This window comes from Elaeis guineensis, chromosome 1, assembly GCF_000442705.2.
Source record: "Elaeis guineensis isolate ETL-2024a chromosome 1, EG11, whole genome shotgun sequence".
NCBI lineage: Eukaryota > Viridiplantae > Streptophyta > Magnoliopsida > Arecales > Arecaceae > Elaeis > Elaeis guineensis.
Genome location: NC_025993.2, coordinates 75,063,743 through 75,073,287, shown reverse-complemented (window position 1 = coordinate 75,073,287; position 9,545 = coordinate 75,063,743). Strand labels below are relative to the sequence as shown.

Below are 9,545 nucleotides of genomic sequence, written 5' to 3'. Positions count from 1 at the left end.
TGGCATAAGTTGGAACCTGATGGATTATATCTAAAAGAGGAATATTAACTTGGACTTGTTTAAATACCTCTAAAATTTTGTCTAAATGTTCAGATTTATTGGATTTCAGTCTGTTTGGAAAAGGAGCTCTAGGACTTTTAAGTACTGGACTAGGTGAATTTTCAGTTTCTGGTGCTTGAGGTTGAAAGGTAGTAGTTTTAGAAGGTGACTCGGCAGATGAGTCCTCTATATCATCAAGTGCAACTACCTTATTGTCTATTTGTTTTCGATCTTAAGGTATGAATGGCATTTACACCATTAACTTGGTTTCCTTGTTGGGGTCGTGGACCATTTTGGTTCCTAGGATTTGGCTCAGGTTGGCTAGGTAACCTACCATGTTCTCGTTCACTAATGGTCGAAGCCAGCTGACTTACTTGCATTTCCAGACGGGCTATAGCTTGGGTGTTATTATTTATGAGACCCGTGGTTTGCATAAAGCTGGTATGTGTCTTCATCATGGCTTCTAGGCTTTTCTCTAAAGAGGTAATTTTCTTGTCATTATCATGGAAGCCTGGCGGGTTGTTCATCACTGGGTTGGACCTTAGATTTTGCTGATTGAAATTTGGATTGCCTACATTAGGATTCTGGGACCATGAGAAATTCGGGTGATTCCTCCAACCTGGGTTATATGTGGGTGCATAAGGATTGTTCAATGGTCCTTGATAGGTGGCATTCACCTGTGCACACTCATTCGAGTAGGAACATTCTTCTAAGACATGGTCTGGTGCATTGCACCCTTTACACATGGGTGCAGATATTTGATTTACATTGGCTGGTCTCTGTAATTCTAAGGCTTCCAATCTACGTGTTAAGGTTGCAATCTTGGCCTCTGATGCTAGGGTTGGTTGAATTTGATGCATTCCTCCTCTTGAAGGTGTAGCTTTATCAGGTTCCCTAGTTGTTTCCCACTGTAAATTTTTCTCGGCTAGGTCTTCTAAGAATTGCCAAGCTTCAGTAGTTTCTTTGTCCATAAATTGGCCTTGGCACATGGACTCTAGCATGGTTCTTGAGTTTGAATCTAACCCCTCATAGATGATCTGGCATAGTCTCCAAGTTTCTATTCCATGGTGTGGGCATTGGGTCAAAAGATTCTTGAAACGATCAAAGTACTTCCAAAATGATTCACCAGCTAGTTGGTAAAATTGATTTATTTCATTCCTAATCCTAGCTGTTTTATGATGGGGAAATACTTTTTCAAAAATATTCTCACAAAGCCCTCCCAGGTAGTGACAGAATGGTTTGGCAGACTATAAAGCCACTTCTTAGCATTATCCTTAAGGGCAAAGTTGATTAATCTAAGTTTGACCTCATCCTCTGTTAATTGCAGTTTCATGGTTGCACATACCTCCTCAAATTCTCTAATAAATATATAAGCATCCTCTAATCCTGTGAATTTTGGAAGCATATTTATGATTTGAGGTTTGATTTCAAAATTGTTAGCTGTGGGTTGTGGCAACCTGATACAAGATGGTTGGATGGAGCCAACTGGATAACACAAATCCTTAAGGGTCATGGGTTGGATTGGTTCAGCCATTGGAACAACAGGAATTGACTCAATTCTAACTAGACGACCCGACACTCTTCTCCACACACGAGGTGTACGGTTCTCGATGTTTATACAATTTTTTTTTATAAAATTTTTATGTATAAGAAAAAGAAAGAAAAGAGAAAAAGTTCTAAAGAAAAGATCCTAAGGAGTCCTAAATCTAAAGAAAAGTAACCAAATTAATTTAAATTTTAATAATTTTTTTTTATTTTTCAAACAAGTGAAACAATAAATTAAACTCAATCTATCCTAGGGTTAACCTAAATCTAGACAGCTCCTAACTGTTCCAAGATGACCCTTCAAGCCTTCCAAGTGGAGATTGATCAACTAGTTAGCCAGGTAAGTATAAGAGGTGGGAGGTTCACTCATCGTTGCCTTTCTAGACACCAAACGAGTTGGCCAGGCCAGCAACTGAACCAATTTAACAAACCACCCTCAGGGACTTGCCTAGACACCAACTAATCAAACAACTCAAACTTGGTAGAACTCTTAGGGTTCCTTGTCCTATTGAGCTCGAATTCCTTAAGGTTGACGTCTAATTGATTTTAAGATTAAAGGTCTAGGTAATGCAATATGATGGAGATGGTTTTTGGGCTAAGGAAGGGTAATGAAATCCCCACCTTATCTTGTTAATGGGTTGATGCCCTTAGATTAATTATGAAAATGCAAATGCAAATAAACAAGATGACCAAGAATGTAAAAGATTTTAATTTAGAATTTTTTTTTTATTTTGATATTTTACTTCACGATTATGAAATGTCTTTTTTTTTATTTTATTTTTTTATTTTTTTTTGTGATTAAGTAAATTCAAATGATTAGGTCTAAAAGGAAAAGTAATTAACTAAAAATAATAAAAGAAAATTAGAAGCGTACCTGAGTTTTCAGCAATCACCAACTAAATCTAGAAACCTAAAGGAAAAAGAAAGAGAGTTATAAAGCACGAAGAACAAATATTTGAAAATAATTTAAAATGCCAAATCCCCGGCAACGGCGCCAAAAACTTGATGTGCAAATCTTAAAATTTGTAAATAAAACGCAAGCGCACAGTGTGCAGAGTAGCACGACCAGCGAGTACGGTCGATCCCACAGAGACTTGGTTTAAAAATGATTTTCAAATCTATGCTCAAGCGAGCTTTAACGAAAATCGAAAATCGAAAGTTGTTTGCTAAAGACAATAAGACTAAGGATCTAGGGTTTTTGAATCCACTAGATCTAGATTAGGAAATTCTACCTAGAATTTTTCTTATTGATCCTAACGACTACTCCTCTTGTCTTTCCCAAGCATAGATTATGAAGGGACTAAGGCCCAACGATAACCCATCAAGATTCTTTACAGGGGAGTAGTAACTAGGATCCCTTAGGTTTTCTCCTCCTATGCACTGAATCAAGCATGAACTATGAAGGGACTCTGACCCAACTGTAGTTCATCAAAAATTCTTGGCAAAAGAGGAAGAAAAAGAAACCCTAAGAAAAAGAAAGAACCCTATGTAAAACCCCTACTCATGATCTAGCTTCATCGCAAACCCTAGAAGGGATGCTTAGCTAGACATGATCTAAATCTACTTGCAAAATTTAAATGCAGAAAAATAAACTACCCTAATTTCATAAATTAAACTATCCTAATTGCATAAATTTAAACTGCATAATTTAAACTAACCTAATTGCATAAAATTAAATTGCATAAATTAAACTATCCTAATTGCAAGAAAAATAAATTGCATAATGTAAAGAGATAAAATTATATAAAAATAAGATTTTATATAAAAAAAAATTATTACAAAAACTCAAAGCTCGAGGCTTGAGAAGAAAGCTAAAAACCCCACTATCTAGGGTTACAAGCTTGATCGGAAGGCAGAATCATTAAAACAAGGGCCTTTGGGGCTTTTTATAGGCATTTGGGGTTATAAGGTTTTCAAAACTTTAGATGTGGGACTAAGAGTTTTAGAGGGCTGTTAGGGGGTTTAGGGGCTCAAATCTCGCTCAAAAAGCACTTAAATCCATCAAGAAACCCTAAAATTATTTCAGCCGTCCGATCTTCATCTAAAGGACCCAATTCATCTAATAAATCAAGCCGGAAGCGATTCTGGGCCGTCGGATCACGATCTGGGTGAAGCGCTGCCGTTGGATCGTGCTGCAGAGATGGGATCAGGTCGGATGCATCGCGGACCGTCCGATCAAGGCGCTGGAAGATTTCGTCCGTTGGATCGCGCTGCAGAAGGATCCCGTGTTGTCCTAGTGTTTATTGATTCTTGCAATTGCCTTGATTACGGTTGGATCTTGACCGGCTGCGATGGTGGCCGTCCGATGGCGCAAAAATGTGGAGCGTTGGATCTTGATCAGAGAAGATCGGACCATCGAGTGATGTGAAGTTACCAGGTTGCCCTTCGGACCTTCTTCTCTCTCCTCATGAGCCCTGGACCGCGCGTGGATCGGGCTCGCGATGCGTTGCGGTGAGCCGAGACTCGCTGATTGGCTGGTTTATGGTGCGCCGATGGGTCCATGGTCCAGGCGCCTGTTGCTGTGGACCAGGCGGCTAACCAGATCACCAAATCAGTTGATTTTTGATCAATTTTGACCTGATTTGACTCGGTTTGACCCAATTGAGTCTTCTTTCTTCATTCTTCAATTCTGGGTCAATTTAACTCCGTTTTGCATAAAATTTATGCCGTTGGAATCCTCTTTCCTTGTTCTTTCTATTGATGACCTCTTCTTCTGCAAAATATAATAACAAGTATCAATTTCTAATAAAGTTAGATAATTTAGATATTAATTGATACTTTTTATTGTCAATTTGTGACATAAATCAGTTATAAACCTTATTTCTTCTATCTTTATCTTAATTCTTGGATATTAGATTTATTGAACCTATCACCCTTTACAATATGAGCACATCCAAAGAAATATTTTTCATCTCAAATTTTATACGATAGATGTAAGTTCTTTAAGGTAGTTCAAATAGCCCTAAGAATCTATCTCTATGAATCTCAATACCAATAATATAAGCAACTTCACTTTATATCTTACATCTTAAAATTTTGGAATAAAAACTGTTTAGTTTCTTTAAGTGGACCAAAATTACTATTGACAAGCAGAATATAACTTACCCACTGATCTTTGGGTATATCCATTAATCAATAGTATTTATCTTTAGACTCAAAGAAAGTGATTATCCATTAAAATGAGATACCAGTATGTGGAAGTCTGTATAAGTTCATAACTGAATTTTTTTAATCTACAAAGCATATGCACTTGTCCACCGACCATAAAAATTCTTAGATTATTTCATATAGATCTCTTTCTTTATATCACTGTTAAAAAGGGCTGTTCTTACATCCACCTGACATAGCTTTAGGCCAAAATGAGTTACAAAGGCTATGACAATCTTAAAAAAAGAATAGTCAATGCCTTTCTTTTTATGTAGACTCCTTTGCCACAAGTCTGGCTTTATACTATTTGACCTTTCATTGGGATTCTTTTTAGTCATATAGATCTGTACAAATTATTTTGTTGCATCCTTTAGATAGGTTAACTTATTTTTAAACATGGTTGTTATCCATAGAGCTCAGCTCTTCCTTTTATTGCATCCAACCACTGTAAAGAGTTCTCATATTTTATGGCTTGTAAGAATGTCTCAAGGTCATCAATCTTTTTTATCCATATCTATCAAATATATCATATAATTTTATACTAATGATCTCCAGAGAGCTGTCCCTTGATCCGTTTATGGTGGTAGTTAAATAGTTACTTCATCGACAATAAAAATCTCATGGAGTGAAACTTGATAAAGTGGCGATTCCTTCTAAATGTTATCCCAAGGAATAATAATAAGAATTATCACTTCAGTCTACTTTACAGGCCCAATATTATCTCAAGGATAATGTTTCATGATTCTCCACTCCCATTAAAAATATCATTCTCTAGAAATCTAACTTTATTAATTTTTACAATCTATAATTTATGAGATGGATAATCACTAGCCATCGCTAATAGTCAGTTTGCCATCGCTAATACTATTAGTAATGGCTTGCCGTCGCTAAAATCTGATGAAATATCTTCGTCGCTAATTGTCATTATTAGCGATGGCGATTTACTGTCTCTAATAATGATAATTAGCGACAGGATGCCATCGCTAATAATTTTTTATTTTTTTAGTTATAATTTAAAAAAATTATTAGTGGCGACATTAGCGATAACCTGCCATCGCTAATAGTTTTTAATTTTTTTAATTATAATTTTTAAAAAATTATTAGCAACTACAAGCCATCGCTAATGCTATCGCTAATAATTTTTTATTTTTTAAAAAAAATATTAACAATGATATGATATCATCGCTAATAGTTTTTATTTTTTAAAAAATTATAATTAAATATTTTAAAACTTATTTTATATTTTTTTTAAATTTATTATATATAAAATAATAATTATTTAATATAATTATAAATAAGAAATTAAATATATTGTATTAAAATTTTAAATTATATTTTATTTTATTCAGTAAACTGTGGTGAGCTAATTTGCTCCATAAATTATGCTGGATAAAAACTTGAACCATTATCAAGATATGAAAATTGTCTAAGTATTAGAAAAAATAATTAGAAGCCAGTCATTAAATAAGGGCACTACTTACTTAAAGTTAATAAGAAAGCATGCATGTGGTGGCAATGACTAAGAATACTCTTTGATATCCTTTCTTATTTTCAAGATCAAAACTATCATTCCTTGTCAAGAAAAACTCTAAAATAGATCTAATCCTGCAAGGACAAATACAGCATATTCTTAACTAGCCATATTTCTTCAATTTGTTTTCATTTAAGTTATCTGAGGTCAAGACCAAGAAATGTCAAATAAAATTGTGAGCTCATTGTCAAAAAGTAAACTTTGTAAAAATGAATTTTCTTTGGAGATACAGAAATTCTCCTTCAAAAATATGACTATACAAAAATTTCCATCCTTGCATTCACAAATTATTTCAAGCAATTCAAGATTGTTTCTTATTCTGGTCATCATACATGATAAGCAGTCTAAGATGCAACCGACATTAATTGATATTAGAGAATCAATCAAACTGGATATGCAAAAACTAATATCAAGACATTTAGATTTAGAAAGTAGAAGACATCAATACATAATAAGTGAAAATTTGCTGTTTAATAACATCAATCTATAATCAGGTAGGATGAATCAAGATCTTGACACTAACTTATTCATAAAAGGATATAATTTCTGCTGCAGCATCAGACCAACAAATATAATTCATATTTTTAAATACTAAGAATGTAGAGTTAGTGTAATATAATAATGTACCTGATTTACTTTACGATCAAGCCCTTGAATGCATGTACTCAACTCGATTAATCTACAAGCATGAGAACTATTTTCAGAATCATGGACAAGCAAACATTAATTTAAGTATTTGGATACAAAACAAGGTCTGATAATATAAAGAAGATAGTGTGCATGTAAAACTAGCTGATGGATAAAAAAAAAAATATTAAAGATATTACCGATAGCTTATTTGCCACTGTTAAAATCTGTCGCTAATAATCATAACTCCATCCCTAAAAAATTATCTGAATATGGTATAATTTTAAAATTTAAATTTTATCTTTATCATTTATTATCTAAATAATTATCATTAAAGTATCACCATAAAAAATCATCTCAATTCGATAGTCCTAGCTATATCGATTAATAAAATTTGATTTCGATAGTCACGAACGTCCGTATGATAATCTGATAGATAGAGATCATCGATGGATCTAAAAATTTATAATGATCATCTCGATGATATTTATAGTGTACTATCAAAATTTTACTTGAATCAGACATCATTATCATGATTAATTTAGCACAGAATGATTTTGATCGTTAAATAAAAAATGAGTGATCAAAAGATCAAATGAAGTCCAATTAAGATGATTTTTTACATAAATGATCTCTGCTTCTATTTTAATCATTTATACGATATTGATCATAAAATCTAAACTGTGTATATATGAACTATCCATGTTAAGCAAATCTTACAAAAGTACAAGTATAATTACTTAAAGACTTTAAGAATGAGTATCAAGAGATATATAGTTTTGATCGTTCATATATGCATAGTTTGAATTTTACGATCACCATCATACAAATGATTAAAGTAGTAGTAAAAATTATTTATCTAAAAAATTATATTGTAATCAGATGCTATTTAGCCTTTTGATCATTAGATTTTTATTTAATGATCTAAATCATCTCGTGCTAAATTGATCATGATAATGATGTTCGATTAAAATAAAATTTTGTAGTATACTACAAATATGATCGATGAAATCAAATTTTAATGATCGACGTATCAAAGACCATCGAATTGAGACGATCTTTTGTGACGATACTTTAATGATAATTATTTAAATAATAAAAATAAATTTTAAATTTTAAAATTATATCATTTTAGAAAAAATTAAAAAAAATTTTATGACGGACATTCTGTCACTAATATTTTCGTCTCTAATAATTATTAGCAACGACATTTGCCATATCTAATACTTTTGCACCATCACTAAATTATAATAAATAAAAAAATTTATTTTTTATGATGGACATACCATCGCTAATAGTGCCATCACTAATATTTTTTCCATCATCATTAATAATTTTAATAAATAAAAAAAATTGATGGCTAATAATGTTAAAAAAATACTTTTTATTAGTGATAAAAAAATATCATCACAATAATTAAGAATTCATCACTAATAATCTTTAAAAAAAATTTAAAAAAAATTATTAGCGATGATAAAATCGTCGTTGCTAATTGTCGTCCGTAAAAATATTTATTAATGACGGCTAGTCTACCATCGCTAATACTCTTTTTTCTTGTAGTGAATATAATCCATACTATTTTTGATCTCTTCGAATAATCAATGAAAAATCACTGATTATGCTGTGATCAATTATTTTTTCTTATGGGTTATAACTTTGGCTTCAGCTGGACAACCCTATATATGTATGTATTTCAAACAAGTTTTCTATCAGTCCATAACTCATGAAGAATCTTTTGAACTATCTTAGTAGAAAATTTATTCAAGATATGTATAGCTATCTTTATAACCTCACCCCACAAATAAATAGATAGAGTATAATAACTTATCATAATCTGAACCATTTCTTTAAGCATCATATTCTTTTTTTCATCTATACCATTTTGATCTTGCATGCTTTGGTATTATATAATATAATATCATGTTCCTTTAGAAATTTTGCTAATGGTCCTAATCTTCATTCCATCTCAAAAATTTATCATAGTACCCATCATCTTTATCAGATTTGACTATTTTAATCACTTTTTTGATTATCTCTCTATTTCTATTTTAAACTCCTTAAAAGATCTCAAACACATCAGTCTTATCAAACAAAAAGTATAGATACATATATCATGAATATTCATTGATGAGTGTGACAAAGTACTCTTCATCTATTAGATATGGAGAAAAGATTTGCATACAACATTATGATTGATTTCTAAAGTTCCTTTAATTAACCTAGCCCCCTTTTTAAATATGTATGTCTGCTTTTTCTTTATGCAGTCAATACATAATCATAAAATCAGTAAGTCTAATGATTATATAATCCTATCCATCACTAGCCTTATGACTCTTTCTTTAGAGGCATGCCCCTCTTTTTAATGCATAATATAAAAAATTTTCAAAGAATATAAAAACTTACTCCAGGATCTAAGATTATCTTGTAGAATCCAACTATCTTGATAAATGAACGTATTTGATTTCTCATGAGAATATATTGTTCACTTTCAGTCAAAATTTTTCTTAATAGCAAGCCCTATAATTTGTTGGCAATGAGCATAAATAGACTAGAGTCAATGTACTAGATAGAATTAAAAATATTACTAAATTAGATTCAAAATACACTCAAGAGTAAAGGGTATTATTCTTTTACAGCGACTTCATACTTCATGCAG

At 32.0% G+C, this 9,545-nt stretch overlaps 1 non-coding gene across 1 annotated transcript; it reads left to right on the top strand.

Annotated features, from left to right (window-relative positions):
- Nucleotides 1–1,098: 1,098 nt before the first annotated feature.
- LOC140854916 (small nucleolar RNA R71) lies at nucleotides 1,099–1,205 on the top strand. The gene has a single exon (XR_012138010.1). It is a non-coding gene; the product is annotated as a small nucleolar RNA R71 (small nucleolar RNA).
- The last annotated feature ends 8,340 nt before the right edge of the window (nucleotides 1,206–9,545 follow it).